Raw genomic sequence first — 19,426 nt, forward strand, 5'->3', positions numbered from 1 at the left:
ACATTATTCTTGTTCCAAAAGACTGTTGGTGTTATGTCTGGTTACCATTTTCTTTTAAAAAATTAATAAAAAGCTTTTTAATGGTCTCCAGTTATAACAACAAATATAGAAGGGTTTTGGAGAGGCAATAAAATATTTGTTCTAAGTATTTTTTTTAAGGGCTATATAGCCAGAGGGCTCTGGATTCCAATTAACCTGTACAATTTACTAGATGTGGTTTGGGAAAATTGACCTAAGCCTCTGTTTCATCACCTATAAAATGGGAATAAAAATGACAGGACCTACACAATAGGTTTGAGAAAAGATTTAACAAGATAATCTACAAAAAGTCCTTAGCATGGCACCCGGTATGTAATTAAGTGCATTACATAATGGTGTTAGCTATTATCACTGTTTTTGCATTATTTTTCCTACTTCAAAACTTTCCCTAACAGCTTTCAAAAAGTACAGCTTTTCAAACACTTGCTATTAGAGACCCGCACATTTAATAATCTATCCCTTCTCTTTTAATGTTAATTTATTTTGTTTATTTTTTTGATTTCTAAAGAAACAACAGCAAACCATCCTGAAAATAGCATCTCCCTTAGCAATACTTAACCCTGAGTCAACAAATTTTTTTTTAATTATAAATATTCATTCATTCACTGAAGAAATTGTTAAAGCAAATAGAAGGTAAGACAATGGCCTGCTACAGATCCCAATTAAGCTTTTTTTAAATTTCCCTAAGGCGGGGCGGGAAGGGGGGTGAATTCTTTGCTAGGCACCCAGCGAACTCCTCTCGAACCGCCTGTGTAAAAGGGGGGCCTCCCAGCTCTCTCCAGCGCGCGTCTATCCCCGGGCGGTGCCAGGTGAGCCCCGGCGGAGTTGAGAGGCCGAGCTGGGACTCGCCGCGCCAGGCACGCGGCGCGAGCGGCGGCTGCAGGTTGTTAAGCTCGCGGAGGGAAGGGCCCTCGCGGCTTCCCTTTGGTGTGCGCCCGCGGCTGCCACGCCAGGGGAAGCGCCTGGCCTGATTTGTTCAACTTCGGGGGCATTCGCTGCGCTCCGGCCTCCCTCCCGGGTCTCCCCGCCGCGCCCCTGCCCCGTCTTGCTTCCCCGGGGCTCCGGAAGGGAAGGAGGCGTGTCCGGAGCCGGCGGGAGGGACCTGTATAAAAGTGCTGGCGGCGCGCCGGCCGGGGCTTCACTCGCCGCCTTGCGCCGGGACTGGGATCGCTGCGGGAAAGCACGGGCCGGGGAGAGGGCGCTGCGCTCGGGCTACCCAATGCGTGGACTATCTGCAGCCGCTGCTCGTGCAATATGCTGGAGCTCCAGAACATCTAAACGGAGTCGCCACACCGCTGCCTGGACTGGATCACAGCGCTGCCTTTCCTTATGAAGAAGACACAAGTGAGTAGGGCGCGCCGGGAGCTCGCCGGGTCTCCCAGGAAATCGCTCCCGGAGCTCGCGGGAGGCCGGCTTGTCTCGGCACCGGCTGCCGGGGCGAGTGGGGCTCTGCCCGCCGCACGAGCCAGGAGGGTGCGAGGGAGGCGGGCGTGGCGTGCGCGTCCGAGCGGCTGTGGCGGGTGAGCCAGAGAGAGGAGGAGTGGGAACGATGAGAGAGAGCTGGTGTCAAGTTTGGAGCCGCAGCCGTTAAGTGTGGAGCTGTCAGTCGGGAACGGCAGTTCCTGTAAAATGGAAGGATCTGCTCTTTGGCCGGAGAGGTTTTTTTTTTTTTTTTTTTTTTAAGTTATCACGAGAAGGCATTTCTTTGCACGGGAGATGTTTTCCCGTGGATTCCGGGAGATTGCAAAACAGCTCCCAGCGCACCACGCTCGCTCTCGAACCCAGGTTTTTGTGCAGCCCCCCAAGTGGGCGTGGGGCTCGTGTGGACTCGGGTGCAGCCGCGGGAGCGAAGCCAACGGGAGCTCCTTAGCAGCTGCGCTCGGCGGGGCGGAGAACCTGCCCTGCCCGGCCAGCCCGGGAAACTTCGCTCTGCGAGGCGTTTCCAGGTTTGCGGCTCTGGGTGAGTTTCCAGAGAGCCACAGATGGGGTAATACCACCACACTGCACCCACCTTCTTCCATTACAGAGGAGAAGGGTTTTGTTTGTTTGTTTGGTTGGTTTTTTTTTTTTTTTGATCGTTTGTTTTGTTTTTAATAGGCACCTCTAATGATAGTTATTGAGGTAATTCCCAGTGCTGCTCAATTGTGCATTATACATAAACACTGTGGGTAAAGCACCGCCCAGGGGTACAATTAGACTTTTTTTTTTTTTCCCCTTGAAGCAAATATTTGACTTATCGTTTGGAAAGGACTGCCGAGGTACTCCCACCCACAGTTCGTTCTGCATTATGGTTCTTACCTCTTCTCACTTCTCCCCTTAGGAATCTATCTGCGTAACTGCCGCGAGTTGGGTAAAACTGCCCTTTCACCCCCAAGAGGATCTCTCAGAGACTGCACTATCTGAAATGTGTCCAAGGGGTGGAAGTGGTGGGGAAAAAAGGAAATTGAGAATTTGTCCACATCCTCAGTTTAGAATGAAGGCATCCGTGAGCAGAAAATGCTTTACTGAATGAGTTGCTTTGTATCCTACTTTAAATTGATATGTAGGCCTGGGAAATGTACACATTCAGAAGGAAGTAGGAAGAATTGAGCTTAGTGCACAGGTGTGGAAAGGTCGGCAGGGGGCGGGGGGAAGGGATGCTGCCTGGCAGAAAGGAGGTTTGTGCAGTCTCCAGGGCAGCCGCCCAAGACTAAGCGGAGCGCGGGTTCCTCTCGAAAGCAGGTTCATAGGCAGAGCATTGAACGCCGCCACACCTGAGATCTGCACACTGTGATGTTGAAATGCAAATGTTAAAGACTGACAACAAAAGTTATAATGTAATTATTTGACTTGTACAAACCTTCTGCTTTGTGGAATGTAAGGGCGGTGGGGGGGGGGGGCGGGGGGGTGAGGACCAATTCCTTGTTATAGTAGCATCTCTTCAGGTGGATAGTAGTGGTGGGATCTGGTGGAGAAACCGTTACCTTCTAGTTCAGAAAGAAAAAAAAAAGCCTAAACTTTCCTATTTAAACAACACAGGAGACAGATCAGGTTAATGACCAACACTCCAAAGGGGGAGGATGTACTATCCTGTCACTTTGAGAGTCAGTAGGATTGATGATCCTTGCACCCTTGCTTTGCAAAACAAACGTGAGCTCTGTAATCTCCTTTCTCACTTTGATTAAATGGCTGTGTAAATCGGATTACATGGAATAATTCCATTGAAAACCTGAAAGAGGTCGATCTAGGCTGAAACGCTGTGGCGTCAGTGACTCAGTGCTGCCGACCAGGGACATTTGAGAGGGCTAAATATTTTAGAAATGTGACCTGCTCCAACCAAGTTAAAGTGCAAGCCCTCTGGGGATCTTGCTGATGTTAAAGGGTTTGCAGGCAAAGGAGGGCAGTGCCCTTTGTTGAATGAAGGCATTCATTGCCAGGGATTTGATGACCTTCAAGGTTTCCTTTAAGGATACTTCTAGCAATTCCACATTCTTGCCAGTAAAAAAGAAGACACTTGGAAATAGCAGGAAATCGATAAAATAATCCGTGGAAATGGGGGAGGGGAATTAGATTCTCCTTCATGTTGTTAAATTTCCTAATCCAAAAGTTAGAAGTTTTCTGTGCAACTGCATGAGGATGGAGAATAGTATAGGGAAATTAGACATTAATATGTAAGGTCATTTGTTCTGCATCTAATGTTCTTGCCAGGGAGGAATATCTATTAATGCTTAACAGTTTAAATGATCATTTATAAAGATGGCATCGATACCAGAGTTTTAAGGCATATGGTTCTATATGTTTCCATTACCCAATACCTAAAATGATAACTTATTAATTGTAATAGTTTTAACTTGAATTACAAGCTCTCCAAGAATCCCAGGGACACCAGGCATTCTGGCTTTTCACTCAAACCAAATAAGTGTGGAAATTCCATCAACAACCACTTGGGGTTTGATAAATTATTCTGTCATTTAGCATGTGTGATAAGACTTTAGTATTTGGAAAATAATTACACGGGCAGTAGTCCTTAGGAACAATTGTAACAAATTCAGTCAGCCTATAGAAATGAATGCACTTTGCATTTTTCCTATTTCTGATTGTATTTGTGTGGTTTTTACAGTTTCTGAAGAGAATTGTGGCTCTGGCTTAGAAAGAACATCTATTTCAATGTGTAATCATTTTTTTTCAATGTAATGCTCTGTTATACTGGTATATTTTTTTTTAAATGTTTATTTATTTTTGAGAGAGACAGAGACAGAATGCGAGTGGGTTAGTGGCAGAGAGAGAGGGAGACACAGAATCAGAAGTGGGCTCCAGGCTCTGATCTGTCAGCACAGAGCCTAATGCGGGGCTTGAACCCACAAGCTGTGAGATCATGACCTGAGCTGAAGTCGGATGCTCAACTGACTGAGCCACCCAGGCGCCCCTATACTGGTATATTAAGTAACAATTGTGCAGCAGATTTGGTGAGACCAATTAGAAGAGTGCTGTCAGTTTAATGGGCCTGGTGCCATGTTTATCGACGTTGTACTTGTATTTTAGTTTTGAGATGGTTTGTGAGAGTTTTTATGACTGCTGTCAGTTTTAGAAATCGTAACATAGGAAAAATTCATCTTGCAAACAGTGTAGAAAGGCCAATTTAGGCACATGTTAGTTCTTTGAAAAGAAACAAATAGAATTCTTGTTAGCTTATGTTATTCCAAAGAAAATAATCCTCTTTTGTTTGTATGAAGTTTGCATCTGGGTGATAATGCAAGTTTATAGAAAATAACATTTATGAAGAGAGCATTTTAAAATTTTGTCTTTAAAATCGCTCAATTTGGATTGTGTGCTTTGAATAATTCTAATTTAGATAGCTTTTAATTGATAGATTCTGCCAAGACTTTAAAAGTGCTAAGTCAATTACATTTAACATAAAACAAGGAAAGAAACCATATGGAAATCTGAAGGCCTGAGCCAAACCAATTAAAATTGCTAAATTTTATGTCTAACTACTGATTTGAAGATAGCAATTGTGAGTCACATTTTTTCTTTAATGATAAGTGGTTGAAATTCTTCCATCACCATAAATAACATTGGAGAAAAAAAAAAATCCCTGCCCAAATAGCTAGTCTATATATTGGAGGATATTTTATTGCGTGGTCCATTGAACCCCACTGCATGTGCCTTCTCCATCCATGTCTGGGGAGTGCCTCAACTATAATGGAAAGATCCTAGGATCTTGCTTTTGAAGACTTAAACTCTGATTTCTGTTTTACCACTGGTAAGACAAATGACTTTAGGCAAATGGTTAAACTTCTTAGGATTTCTGTTTTATAATCTGTATGATGATAAACTAGTTATAAAGATTCTTTTCCTGATCATTGTAAAGGGCTAAACAAAATTTTGTATAGGTCTTTATCCCAGTACTATGACTTCCTATAGTTACAGTCAGAATTTATTATCCCCCAGAAGAGAATTGCCTTGCTGGCAACTTAAAAACCAAAGAAAAACTGGCTATTGCAGCTAAATGATGCTTACCCAACAAAGCAGACAGACCAAAATTTTATAAATTTGGATCTGTGGATTCAGTGCCTCTCATTATACATGGTTATATTTTTATAGACTGTAATTAATACACCTCAAATAGGAATGTGTGAAGACGGAGGCTCTATGTGGCATGAGAGATGTTAAATTCTTTGGAATTTTTCTTTAGGGCTACCTGGGTGGCTCAGTCAGTTAAGCATCCAACTTCAGCCCAGGGCATGATCTTGCAGTCTGTGAGTTCGAGCCCTGCCCATGTTGGGCTCTGAGCTGACAGTTCAGAGCCTGGAGCCTGCTTTAGATTCTGTGTCTCCCTCTCTGTCCCTCTTCTGCTGTGCGTTCTCTCTCTCTCCTCTCTCTCTCTCTTTCCCAAGAGTAAAGCCATAAACATTAAAAGAAATAAAAATAAATTGTTTCTTTTAAAGGTAAACCTGAATGAGGGAATTAAAATTGAAAATAAAAATAGAAACTGGAAGTATTATTACCATATCTGATTCATATCCATATTTCACTTACTTTCTGAGTTCCCCTGGTAGGATTCTGAGAGTTTACTGTAGACTGAATATACTTGGTCAGCTTCCTATCCTTGATGTTCTTTCTTGCACTTGCTCTCCTGAGGGAGGCCATGCATTCATTTCTGCAGAATGTCTTTACCGGGCAACATGCAGTGAGTTTGTTTTTTTTTTCCATTATGCAAGTTTTTGAGACTTCCCCCCTCCCCCTTTTCTCGATTACCTTAATGTTCCCTTTTGTAAATAAGGGTGTAAAGCATTTGGATATAAATCTGAGGAATGATCTTTTATCTTTGTTTTCTACTACATGAATCATGAGCAGCTGCAGGAGACTCTTTTTTGGTGTTTGTCACCTGCGTAGTTAGACCAATTTATAAAACAAATGGAGGGAACCCTGGGATGCTTTTATAATAAATGCTGTTTTCAGTTATTTTGTGTAGACTTTGTCTCATAGAAACCATTGACTATACCCTTACTAATTTGTAGATGCAACAAGATGTTTTTGCCTTTTCACTTAATTATGGGTATACTAAAAACTGTTTACAAGGGCCAGGAGATTGAGAAACTGTCATTTCATCTCTACCTATTTCCTTCTGGGCAGAAAAAAAAGGAGATGGGCGGGGGTGGTGATTTTCTTATAATTAGGCCTCATGGTTCTTTTTTTAAAATCACAATGTGTGTCATCTAAAGAAAGACTGTTCTTTATGTAGCTCTCTTTCTCTTTTGGCTACATTTTACTATGTTTCTAGGCTGCCACATTGACTTGGATATTAGGGGATAGAGTTCTCTTATTAGCCCAGATAGAAGTTGTATGGCTTTGGGAAGGTATTTTAGTCTCTTTGAACCTTGATTTCCTCAACTGTGAAGTGAGAAAGTAGGACTAGGTGATTTGTTTTTAAGTTTATTTATTTTTATTTTTTGTTTTGAGAGCGAAAGCATGAGCACGGGAGGGGCAGAGAGGGAAAGGCTGAGAATCCCAAGGACGCTCCACACTGTCAGTGCAGAGCAGGATATGGGGCTCAAACCCATGAACCAAGAGATGATGATCTGAGATGAAATCAAGAGTCAGAGGCTTAACCGACTAAGCCACCCAGGTGCCCAGGACTAGGTGATTTCTAAGTGCCTTCTAGTTCTAAAATTCTCTATTTCTAAGATCCTAGTAAAATAAAGGTTTGAACCACATGACTTTTGAGCTTTGATTCTGAGATTTATGTAACCATTGCTTTGGTTTGGTGTGAATACAAATTATAACCATTGGTTTATGATTATGAACTAGCCAATGGGGAGAAATGAAGGTTTAAGTATAGACTGTCCTACTTTTAGCCATTTCACCTACTACATGCAATTTCCCTATAATAATAATAATAATGGTATTTACGCTTTTCCTGTTTTAGCAATATCCACAGTTGACGGGTTTTTTTTTTTTTTTTCGCTTCTAATCTTTAAATTCTCCAAGTGAAGAAGAATCCTAAGGCAAGGTCAGACAGCCAGAAGAGGTAAATTTACAAAAGGTAATGAAGGCCTCCCAGTATTTATTTGCTTCTCTTTGCTGCCTCTGCAGCCCCCCACATCTGTGTGCAGGGAGTGGAGTAGAAGGAGCATTTAGTGGGCAGAATCAGAGGAATGGGTCCAATGTTCACGCTTGCTCCACTGCCCATCACTGAATCTTCGTAGTCTTGGGCAAGTCTTGGGCAAGTCAGAGGCAAGTCATTGGCAAATCATGGGCAAGTCACGGGCAAGTCTCTGAGTGGTAGTAGTATCTGTGCATCTCACTCAGAGTTAATCCTGAGAAGATCATGAAGTGGAGACCTGTAGCTGGAGGCACTGAAGCTGGAAAAAAGAGGGAACAACCCTTTTGCCGCAGGGAAGAGACCTTTCCTGCGGATAACACTTAGGACACTTGCCACTTGCAGTGGCAGAGTCTCTCCTTGCCCTGGCTTTTTTGCAGTTCTAATGTGGTCTCAGTTTCTGGAACACCTCTCACCTATCTCCTTTCCTTAGCTTTCCTTAAGAACTGATACTAGCTGAGAGTTGGGGCAAGCCCAGTAACAGGCAGTCGGTTTTCCTTAGCAGTCAGAAGCCATGCCTGTCTTTTTTTCTTATTGTTGGCATGAATTCTCGTATTCTTCTTGTTGACCACATTCTTAGTCAAAGGTCAGTTGGACCTCTCCTCCAGCAAGAGAATGTGGATGCCTCAGAAAATAGAGCCGAGACAATGATGGTAATGCTCTTCTCAAAACGCCCGCAGAGTCAAATGTGCTACCCATGAAAACAAAGTCAAAATTGAGTGATCCAGACAGTTAAACTAGCAGTTACCTGGATGCAGGAATTCAGTACTTGACTTTGCAGGTTGCCTTGAGGCCTTGAATACCGTGGATTAGAATGTGGTCTTAACAGGGGCAGTTAGGGTGCCTTTTCTGTGTTCCTGGTGCATAGATGGCAGCTCAAAAATCCCGCAGTTGCCTTGCAAAGAATGCCTTGCTCCCGTGGAAAAGGGCGTAAAGGGCGAGAGCAAGAGCAAACTCACCATCAGTGCTCACTTGAAAAAGCAAGCCTCCCTCTGTTTCACCTTTGAGGAAAGGGCATCCCCACTGCATAATAGGCCTCCCCTGTGGACCTGGGAGGAAAGAGCACAGCCCAGAGCAGGGCCTTGTGTTTGTCTTGTATACTATACACATGCTGTTGCTCTTTGAGGAGCAGAAGTTTATCTTCTGAACAAAAACCCTGTGGGTGCTGAGAACTTTCGCCTCTTTTTCATCTTGACATAAAATCTCTGAAGCCAGTGACCTTTCCATTGAAGTGCCTTGACTAAACTCCAGGACCAAAACTCGTCTCCTAATTGGCTTGTTTCTCCTTAATGCACGCATTTGAATGGTTGTAAACCAGGGCACTGATAGAAATGACCATTTAATAGTAGCTGTCTATTGTGAGGGTCTCTCTTCTGCTGAGTTTTCCACTGTTTCCTTGGGGGGTCCCTTTCTAATGCCCTCCCAGGCAACTGCCTTGTGAAAACACAGATTCCTTGATTTCCAAGAAGAGTGTTGCAGAGAAAGCGGGTTGTGTTATAAAGGTCTTGAACCCCCTCCTGGGATGTGCTGTCCATAAGGATGGCCCTCAAAATTTATATTCACTGCGGAACTTCAGATGGGGGGCAGGGTGGAGAGGTTTCATATGAAATGTGATTTTGAAAACCCAAGGATTGCGAAACAAACCTTGGCAGTCACACATCATTATTTATGGTTCTGTGTAAACCTGCAATTTAACGCTTCTGAAACAGTCAACACATTAGGGATTTACGTTTTTCATGACCAACTAAAACCTCCTGTGATTGCTTTAGTTGGTCTTCTGGTGATTTTAGAAAACTGCTTTATTTTTCTGGCCCTGCCCAGACATCTCTGATGTGTTCCATTATGCAGAGGCCTAACACATGTTATTCTATTGTTTGTTAAATAAATTATCACAGTACAGGGGAGTGGTCCAAAGTGGACACCAAAATGCCAAGGATGAAAGAGGAGCTAGAAAACATTCATGAAAAATGAACAGGAGGTCATTAGCATAATGTGTTTAATATTAGATGAAATAAATTCTATGTAGAAAAGCACAGAGCTGCAAAATAGGGTTTATATAATCCTTGTCTTCACAACAATTGTAACAGGCTTGTTTTTTTCATTTTTAAAACTTTTTATTTCTTAACCCCTGCCCAGGAAAATAGTTTTTAAACTTCAGTACGTGTTTGTTTATAATGTTCCATGGCCATAGTGCTGTGTCTTAACAACATTCAGAAAGTGGGCTTTTCTTCTCTCATTTGAAACTTAGATCTTTTTTACTTCTGATCAATTCTATGCGCTTTTAAATCCCAAACTGATTTGACCACTGTTTGTACCTCTGTACAAATGTCACACATAAATGATTCATCTTGGGGGAAAATAAAAAGGAAATTTACTGTAGTTAAGTGTTAAATGTTTGACATTTAAATGTGTAGCCATTTTAAATAGCTCCCATCATTGTTTTTTATAAAATCAAATCATCCTGATACTAAGATCATGCCAAAATGACACTTAGTAGAACACTGATCCAAGATTAATTAATTCATAGAATTTTTCTTCTGGGAGGTAGGTGCTGTTTGTTGTTGGTTTTTTTTTTTTTTTTTTTCCAAATCCCATTTCACAGATGAGGAAATTAAGATAAGGTCTTTTCTCTGCCAACTCCAAGTGTTGATTGCCAACACTAACACCCAAAGATATTTAGCTGGCACAACCACAGTGCATTCGTGAGGCTAATTCAGTACCTCAAAGATGCATATTCTGTTATAGAAACATTGAATCCAAAAACAATTGCAATTCAGATATTAAAACAGCTGCCAGTGATACTAATTTGAACAACAAAAATTTCGTGATTCTAGTTCCCTAACAGAATGGTTTATACTAGATGCTTAATAAATACATATCAAATGTTGTGGAATGAATAGATACCTGATTCAGGTTGTTAGGTACTGATATATTCTTAAGAATTTTTTTTTGTTTTTTTTAACAAGGCAAATTTTAACTACTATATTGAGTCTATTATACAAACACATGTGTTTGGTTGATGATTGGAAGGGTTACTCTGTTCACCATTTACAGCGTTAATTTTCAGTATATATGCAGTATAATTTACTAACCAAAACTGGAGACCATGCAAGAAAATAGAAAACATTGGATTGAGTTATAGCTCAGATGTGTTATTGGTTCTGCCACTTATTATTTATATGACTTTCAGTGTTTCTTTCTGAACTTTACTTTCCCAATCTTAAAATAACTGCCTATTATACTACTGAAGAGGTAATGATTAAGTGAGATCATGTCTAAGGGCACAGTGACTTGTACTTACTAAATAATCTTCTGATTCTCTGCTAGAATAGTGAATCACAGAACATTACAGCAAACCCACATGCTATAAGAAATAAATTCATTATTAGCAATACCTGGTTTTGGCTATAGGGCTTGAATGAATAAATGAATTACAATAATCCTTAGAGATTAATTCCTTTTTTATATATTATCTACCTTCTTTAATACTCAAGTACTCTTAGAAAATTCAGCAAAATCCACCCCCCCTCCAGTTTTATCTTTTACCTTTCTCCCCTTTCTGAGAAAGGAAACAGTTGTATAAAATAGGCCAAAAGACAAGCTGGTTAAGAAGAGAGACAGCAGCTAATAGAATATGGAAGTAAGACTAGTTAGTAAGTTAATAGTGTTGATTATGTACTGTGGATGAGGCACCATGCCACAAACTGCACAGGTGGATCTCATTGGATTCTTGGGGGGGGGGAAGAAAATTTAAGGAGATAGTGATATTTTTTTGAAAAAACGAGGAAACTAAAGTTCAGAGAGATAAAGAAAATTTGCCCAAGATTAAGAGGAAAAAAATGCAAGTAAGTGGAAGAGCTTGGTTTGCAAGACAAGCCTGTTTAATTACAAAGACTAGATTCCTCCTAACCGCTGCAGTAGAATGCACCTGTATTTTAAGTATGTATATACTCATGTGGTCCAGAGGATTTGTGTGTGTGTGTGTGTGTGTGTGTGTGTGTGTGTGTGTGTGTAGATTATGCCTTTTAATCTAATGTGGGCAAGACTGAGAGCAGGTGGGGCTGAGTTTCTGCTTAAGTGACCTGCTGCTTTTGACCCAGGAGTATAAATAGTTGTCAAGGCCAACAGGAGCCTCGGCTTGGTCCCCCGCCTCTCCCCCCACCCCCAGCCCCCGCCCCCCTCTCCTTAGCCATCAGATGCATCCCTCATGTGTTGTAAGGTAGGCCCCTTAGAAACTGTAAAAATGCCTTTTACTTTACAGAATTAAGAAGTACTGCCAAATCCTTGGTGTCTTTCAAAGAAAATGGTTTTTGTTTTTTGTTTTTTGGCAGAGGGAAGATTTTAAAATATTTTAAAATTGTGTTTCAAAAAACTTCTTGGAGGAACAGGGAGGCTTCAGGGATTACTTTAATCAATTTGCTCTGACCTTCTTTCATGCTATTTTTGAAGACAGTTTTAAGTGGTTCTGATGATACTAGAAAACTATTTCATAATAATGCCCTTATGCTTATTATGTCTGGCTTTTAAAACTACCAGCCATTTAAGTTGTGACCTTTGCATTGTCATTCTTTGCCCAAGTGCAGGAGTAGTAAAAATTCATTTTCTGCATTGATGTTAGGATTGTTTAAATAAATGACAGTCACAATACCTTTATCAGCCGCATCAGTATGTGACCTAGCAGCACTTTATTGGAAATGAAAGTGTTAACTAGAAGGAATCATTTGAGTACAGGTGAAGGGAACAGAACAGGGGTGTGATGAACCAAATAGACACCAAATAGATGGCCTACTTTGGTTGGCTAAGCACATCATCTTGAGCCTCAGTTTCCCCATCTGCCAAACAAGGGGACCAATAGTGCATTTACCCAGGGTGGTAATGAAGATTACATGAAATCCACAAAAAGCCCTTAATCCAGTGCCTGGCACATTGGCAATAATACATGTTTGTTGTTATCGTGAGCATTAAAGACATGGTAAGTTTATCAGTGTCAATGATTTCTGTCTTAAAGTGACTTTAATTGTCAGGTCTCGACTGTCAGAATGAAAGGGAGAGTTGAAGCAGTTCACCCAGATAACTCAGGCTTCAGACTCCCTTTAGTCCTGAATAATTTGATTGTTTTCATTCCCTACTTTAACAAAAACTGAAAAAGAGCTAAATGTGCATGATTTATAATCGCAAGATAGTTTAGGAGCAATTACTTCTTTCTGTTGTGTGCCCAAGGCCACAGAGCTAATCCGAGGTAGAGCTGCTTCATGAACCAGCCAGTTCAGAACCAGAGTCTCTATTCCTAAACTCTGTGCTTGGAGCTGGAGGCACGGAGTAGGAGTCCTTCCCCTGAATTGGTGAGTGGTTTCCTACTTTTCCCCGTCCAGAAGGAGAAGTCGTTTTCAGCATCAACAGAAATACAGCCACCTGTCCAGGGAGAATGGGAAGAGCGTTTGCGTTAGAGGACCTAGGCCTTCCCTCCAGCTCTTGACTCCAGCTTGCCAAGGGATCTTATACAAGTCATTTAACTCTGCTTAACCTTTTCTTACCTGGAATTTCCTCCTCCATTTAAAAACCAATTTTTTTTTTTTTACATTTTATTTATTTTTGATAGAGAGCATAAGCGGGGGAGGGGCAGAGAGAGAGGGAGACACAGAATCCCAAGCAGGCTCCAGGCTCCGAGCTGTCAGCACAGAGCCTGTCGTAGGGCTCGAACTCACAAACCGCGAGATCATGACCTGAGTTGAAGTTGGACGCTTAACCGACTGAGCCAAGCAGGTGCCCCAAATTTCCTCCTCCATAAAATAAAATAAGAATACTTAGAGGCTTTCTTCCTCTTTCCTCCCTTTTCCTCCCTCCACCCCCCCTTCTTTTCCTTGTTTCCCCCCCTTTTTTTTTTAACCGAGAAAGAGTATGTTATGTACCTGCTTTGTGATTGTCACTCATGGAATTACACTACTATAAAAAATAATTGTCAGGCTTAACACATATTTTCCTACTATACTGTTAAACACAAAATTATATGTTTGTGGAAAGTGCTTGACTCATTGGCCTCAAAGACACTTGAAGGAGAATGGACTTTGGGGTTAGAAGGAGGCCCAAGTCCTAGCTCTGTTACTCACCAAGACCATGTGCATGTTGTTAACATTCTTTCTCTAGGCCTTGATGTTCTCATGTGTATAATGGGTTAATATAGGTAATAGTACACAATTGGAAGAATACGAAGATTAAATGACATAATCTATGGAAGTTGGCTGATGCGAAACCGATGTTTGATAAGTGGTATCTCTAATCTTTGGGGCTATATTTTACCAGCAAAGATAAGATCAGTATATGCCAGACTGTGTACTCTGTGGGTTTGTTCCATTTATGTGATGGCTATAATAATTTAAAATCTGTTGTTGTTAAAAAGCAGAGGTTATGGGTGATGTGGGAAATGGGATTGTGTATGGTAATTGGAGATGAGTAAGGGGTCTGGCTCAGGATCCACATCCTCCTTTGTAACTAAGGATGCTGACATACGTCTTGGCTACCTCACAAGCTGTGTGTGTGTGTGAGAGAGAGAGAGAGAGAGAGAGAGAGAGAGAGAGAGAGAGAGAGGAGATAATTGAGCAGTGAGTGCTCTGTAGACCATGCTGTTCCACTCAGGGGTCTAGGTCATGTTATTCTAACTCTTGAGTGATTAAAAAATGCAAACTTTCTAAATATACAAATGCTTTGTATTAATGTCTTCCAAAAATGAGCCTCAAACAACCTTACGTGTAGTATGTATTGATAGCTTTGGAGATTCCTAAACCTGGAGTCATCTCTTCAGAAGGATGACCTTGAGTCACAATATTCTGATTTTCTGATTTGTAAAACGAGGTTTACAACAGTTCTAATTCCTCAGATGGTTGTCAGGATTAAATGAGCCAGTACCTGCAATAAATTCTAGGTGCTTTTAAGCAAAGTGTGTTTTTGCTTTCAAAGCTTTTTTGTTTTTTTTTTTAATTTGACTTAATTATTTTGCAAGTACTAAATTTAATAAGTGTGCAGGGATCAATAATTTGGGAGTGTTTTCCTTGTGAATTCAGGTTCTATTTTCCTGAAGGTAATTGTGTTTAGAGTGTGAGGTCTTGATTGTCCAGGTTAATCTTCAAGTAAGTTTGTATCAATCAAACAAGCTACTTTTATCAGTCTGTTACTTCAGGTAAACAAGCATTCCATTCTTTGACAGAACATTAAACTGTTGTGTTCCTTTTGATGGAGTGCTGACTGGTTCAAAGCACTTGTGAAAGAAAACAGCTCCTGTTTCCTGACATTGTATAATCTAAAGAGCCTTTCTAGAGGTTTCTTGACTGAATCTCTTACCATTGCTACCTCGGTGATTAAATTACCAACCTAGAAATGTATGATGTGATTTTTGGGTTCAGTTCAAAGTAGATTTAACAACAACAACAACAACAACAAAAATTGAACCAAGACTGTGAAACCAAGAAGCGAAATTTCGTTTAAATGTTAAGGGGGAAAAAAAGTATAAGTCCATTATTTTCAGACCCAAAGGAGAATGGATGGAACATCGTCACATATTATTTTTGTTAGTGGTCTAGGAGGAGAGTTGGAGTACAAGGGAGCTTAGTTTTGCATCTCTACCCCAAAATTTGTGTCCTGACATTTGAAGGGTTCTGCAGGAATGTCAGAACAAGAATTTGCCCACACAGGAGATCCATGTCCTGAATACAGTTATGTGGTCTTGATGTTTTAGTCTTTCCAAGGGTGTCCATTTCATTATCCAACAAAACAAATGGTGATTTCTGTAGTTTGAAAGAGTCTAGTGCACACAATCTAGAGTGATTAGAGGGAGTCTCGCTGTGTAACTATCCTGGTTTAAAATCCTCCCCTGCCTTTTCATTACCTGCAGGATAAAGTCCAAACCCTCAGCACACTATACAGGGTTCTCTGTTGGCTGTTGCTTATTCCCTCTGCTCCCTGAGTGGTAAATTTTATTATGGTGTCATCTGACACTGTAATAAAGGTGTAGTGATGCACCTAGCACACCAGACTTGGTCTTCTGGCCCTGTCAGCCCTTCTCCATCCTCTGAGTTACTTCCTCTTCCAAGAAGCCCTCTGTGATGTTTGTTTGCTCTTATTCTTCATCCGTACTCCCCGGATCTACCCTGTGCTTCCATAGCATTTAAAAAAAAAAAAAGAGCACCCTGGTGTCTCAGTCGTTTAAATGTCCGACTCTTGATTTCCGTTCAGGTCATGATCTCACGATTCGTGAGTTGGAGCCCCACATCGGGCTCTGTACCAGTAGTGCAAAGCCCGCTTGGGATTCTCTCTCTGTCTCTCTCGCCCCTCCCCCACTCATGCTATCTCACTCTCAAACAAAACAAAACAAAACCAAAGCAAAAAATCATAGAATTAAAACAATGTACTGAAATTATCTTCTTACCTGTCTGCCTGTCTAAATTGCCTCATGTTGGTATCTCCAGTTAGTGGCCCAGCACCAGAATCTTGGTAAAGATTTTCTGAACCAAACTCTGATCAGATGCCGCATTCTGAGCTTGGATCTGGGTATTTATCATTTTTATGCCTGCTGACCTCAGTTGATATATGGGTTGGCACTAAGGAGAGTGATTTAGTTAGGAGGTAAGAAGAACACTTTAGAATAGTACTATTCTGCGTTGGTATCAGTAAGAAGTACGTATAACCATGCAGATAACACTGGCCCACACAAACGTATGTTGTTCAAACATAACTCTGTTTGGAGAGAGAAATGGGCCAGTTGGGCTTGTAGAAGAGAATGGAGACCATGGATTAAAACAGAGAGGAGGGTGGGAAAGTTCTGGCCATCTTTTTTTTTTTTTTTTTAAGTTTATTCATTTTGAGCGAGAAAGCGTGTACACATGAGAAACCGTGTGCACGAAGAGGGGAGGGCAGACTGAACGGCAGACAGAATCCCAAGCAGGCTCTGCACCGTTGGCAAGGAGCCCGACACAGGGCTTGAACCCACGAACTGTGAGATCATGAACTGAACGGAAATCAAGAGTCAAATGCTTAACTGACTGAGCCACCCAGGCACCCCAAGTTACTGGCCATCCTTAAGGAAATAATACAATAGGTCGAATATCAGGTGCCAGCAGTGTTGCTAACTAAGATGTATAGAAGGTTGAAGAGCCAGAAAAGATTTGAGGCATAATACTGTTGCTGATGAAAAAAAAAAAAAAAATACATGCTTTATCTCCCCTGTCTCCATCTGTGAGAGTGGTACTGTGGATGTTCCTTTTGACAGAAGAGGAATGTGGGCTTGGGGAGGTTGAGCAAGTGACTTCGCATCTTCTATCTAGTCAGTCTTCAGACCTGATCTGTTTGCTCCTAAGCCTTTGCTTTGTACTGGTATTTGTCATCTTCTTGTATTGCCTGGATAGCGTGTTTTCCTTGATATACAATACAATTAATAATCATATATAATATAATGAATACGATTGTTGTAAGTAAAGTAGGTTCTTACTCCACAGCTTACCTACATTCAAGATGCTTCCTTTTAGATTTTCTTTTCATAGTTTCTGTTACTTAATAGTGCAGTAGACAGAGACAGGGTGTTCTATACATTCTGATACTGATGTGTATAATCGCTATCTGGAAAGTGATAGGAGACAGAAATATGACAATATGAGAAGTATTAGATGGCTCAATTTGAGTGACATTTAAGAATTTAAGACCGATGTGGTTAAGGAATTTAGCAAAAATGCTGTTTCAGTACTTAAGATCAAAGATCTATTTACATGCAGAGGAAGAAGGTTAGAGGAGGATTAATAAGAGATGTTTTCAAGTTTCATCTGTGATTAGAATACACCATGTTAGTGACTCAGGGAAGTAATAATGCTGCTTTACCATACAGTGCTAGAGTAACCATATAGTATAGGATTCGTATACTTTAAAAAATTCATAAAACTCTTTGGATGCCAAGTTTTCAAAGTTCTGAACTCAGAGAGAGTGTGAGAGGGGCAGAGAGAGAGAGAGAGAGAGAGAGAGACAGAGAATGAATCCCAAGCAGGCTCCGTGCTGTCAGTGTGGAGCCCGATGCTGGGCTCACACTCAGAAACCATGAGATCATGACCTTAGCAGAAATCAAGAGTCAGATGCTCAATTGACTGAGGCCACCCAGGCGCCCCAAAGTTCTGAAATTTTAAAGTTAGGCAACCTTATAGCATGGTCTATCTTTTTTTTCTTAATCAGGTAAGCTCCATTTGGGGTGTAGAACTAAAATGTTAACATTTCTGGAACCCATAAAACTTCTCAGATATTAAATAATCATTACCTCAAAAAGAGCAAAGTCTACCTCCTGCCCTGATTGGAAAATGAAAGCTCCAAAAAGTACCATAAATGAGAAGAGGAGATAACCTACAAAAATGAAACCATGAAATAGATGTGCATAATTATCTGTGCGGATTTGGCACCTAAATCATAGAGCAGCTGAAGCATATCTTTTAAATTTCACTTAACTGGAGGTGCTGCCCACACAGGCCTCTCTCCACGTCCCGAGGAAGTAGATCCCCATTCTCCCAGCTATGGTGAGAGAGCCTCTGTGCTACCCAGGCAGTCCCCTGTTTACATTTATTCCCCCCAGCTTCCTTTAATTCCTCAGCAAAGCAGCTGCTTTGAAAAGAAACTCTCGATCCCCCCCCCTCCCCCCGCCCCAAGGATTATCTTGCATGGCTACCCACTCACCCTCTTTCCTGACTCAAGAAGAAAGTTCGTTTTTTGTTTTTTTCCTCCCGGACTTAGAGTAAGAACTTGAGGGTTTTAAAGTACATTTTTCATCTTCTTCTTTTGTTTTTTTAAACCAGGGAATATTATCAAGTAAGCTTCCAAGTCCAACTTGAGAAAGAATTTCAGAACACAAAATAGTTTACATTTACTCTGAAGACTGTTAACTCAGAATCTTTTTAAAAATTTTAAAAACCTGTGATGCCTGTACTGGTATCCTGATACACTGTAAAAGCTCGGCCTTTTAATTTCTGTTGTTAAGTCTTCTTTCTGTACTGAATTTGGAGTCTTCTCCTCCATAAGTGATATCATGGAGGATGCTAAGTATAACTTCATGAATATCATGGTGAAAAATTGGAATAAAAGGGCTGACCACTTACTATTGCATTTTCCTACTGTTAGGCATGACTGAAGCCTATGGGAGTGGGGCGGAGAGTGTCATTTGAGTTGGTGCATGAGTTTTCCAGCATGCTGTTTTATTTCTTGCATACAAGTCAAGGGAGAGGGCAGCAGGTAAAGTATGCCTGTGTTACACTCTTGAAGAAAAGGGAGCTTTTTATATCTTCAATCATACTAGGAATAGGTCTGGATGACAAAAAAAAATAATAATAGCTCTAAGAGCTTGTTTTTGCCTGCTGTAGTAGGTCTCTAGGGATGACCTAGAGATAAGTCAACCCATGCTTTGGGAAGAGATAAGATTAGCATTTAAAAGCTTAACCTGTGTCATTGCTTCTGAACATATCTGCTCCCAAGTGAAGTCCTAGTCTCTGCAAGTGTTCCCAGTGCAGAAGCACCATGAGTAATTTTTTTTTTTTTTTTTTTTTGACTGCTTGAGAAATCTTGATGGATTGCAGCTCACTGGGGAGACAGGGAGAAATTTACAGTTGTTGTATTCTGAATTCTAAATGAAGTGCAGAATTGTAGGATTCTCAGAGATTTCCCCTGAACTTATCATAGGAAAGTGTCTGCATTCCAGATCTGTGGGGTTTTTATTGTTGTTTTGTTTTATACAACCAGGATAAAACCAGGAGATGAAGACCCAAGCCGAAATCAAGATGGATGCCCAAC

At 41.1% G+C, this 19,426-nt stretch overlaps 1 protein-coding gene across 2 annotated transcripts in view; it reads left to right on the plus strand.

Annotated features, from left to right (window-relative positions):
* The first annotated feature begins 941 nt into the window (after positions 1–941).
* The window catches only part of KITLG (KIT ligand), an 86,128-nt gene continuing 67,643 nt past the window's right edge, over positions 942–19,426 (plus strand). The window contains exon 1 of one of the 2 annotated variants that reach the window (XR_005795394.1): positions 942–1,383. The gene's annotated coding sequence lies outside the window, so the exon portion shown is untranslated. The remainder of the gene's footprint in view (positions 1,384–19,426) is intronic. The other variant, XR_005795393.1, reaches the window with a different exon arrangement.

The sequence above is a fragment of the Herpailurus yagouaroundi genome, unplaced genomic scaffold, assembly GCF_014898765.1.
Source record: "Herpailurus yagouaroundi ecotype Mexico unplaced genomic scaffold, PumYag 182, whole genome shotgun sequence".
In the NCBI taxonomy this organism is placed as follows: domain Eukaryota; kingdom Metazoa; phylum Chordata; class Mammalia; order Carnivora; family Felidae; genus Herpailurus; species Herpailurus yagouaroundi.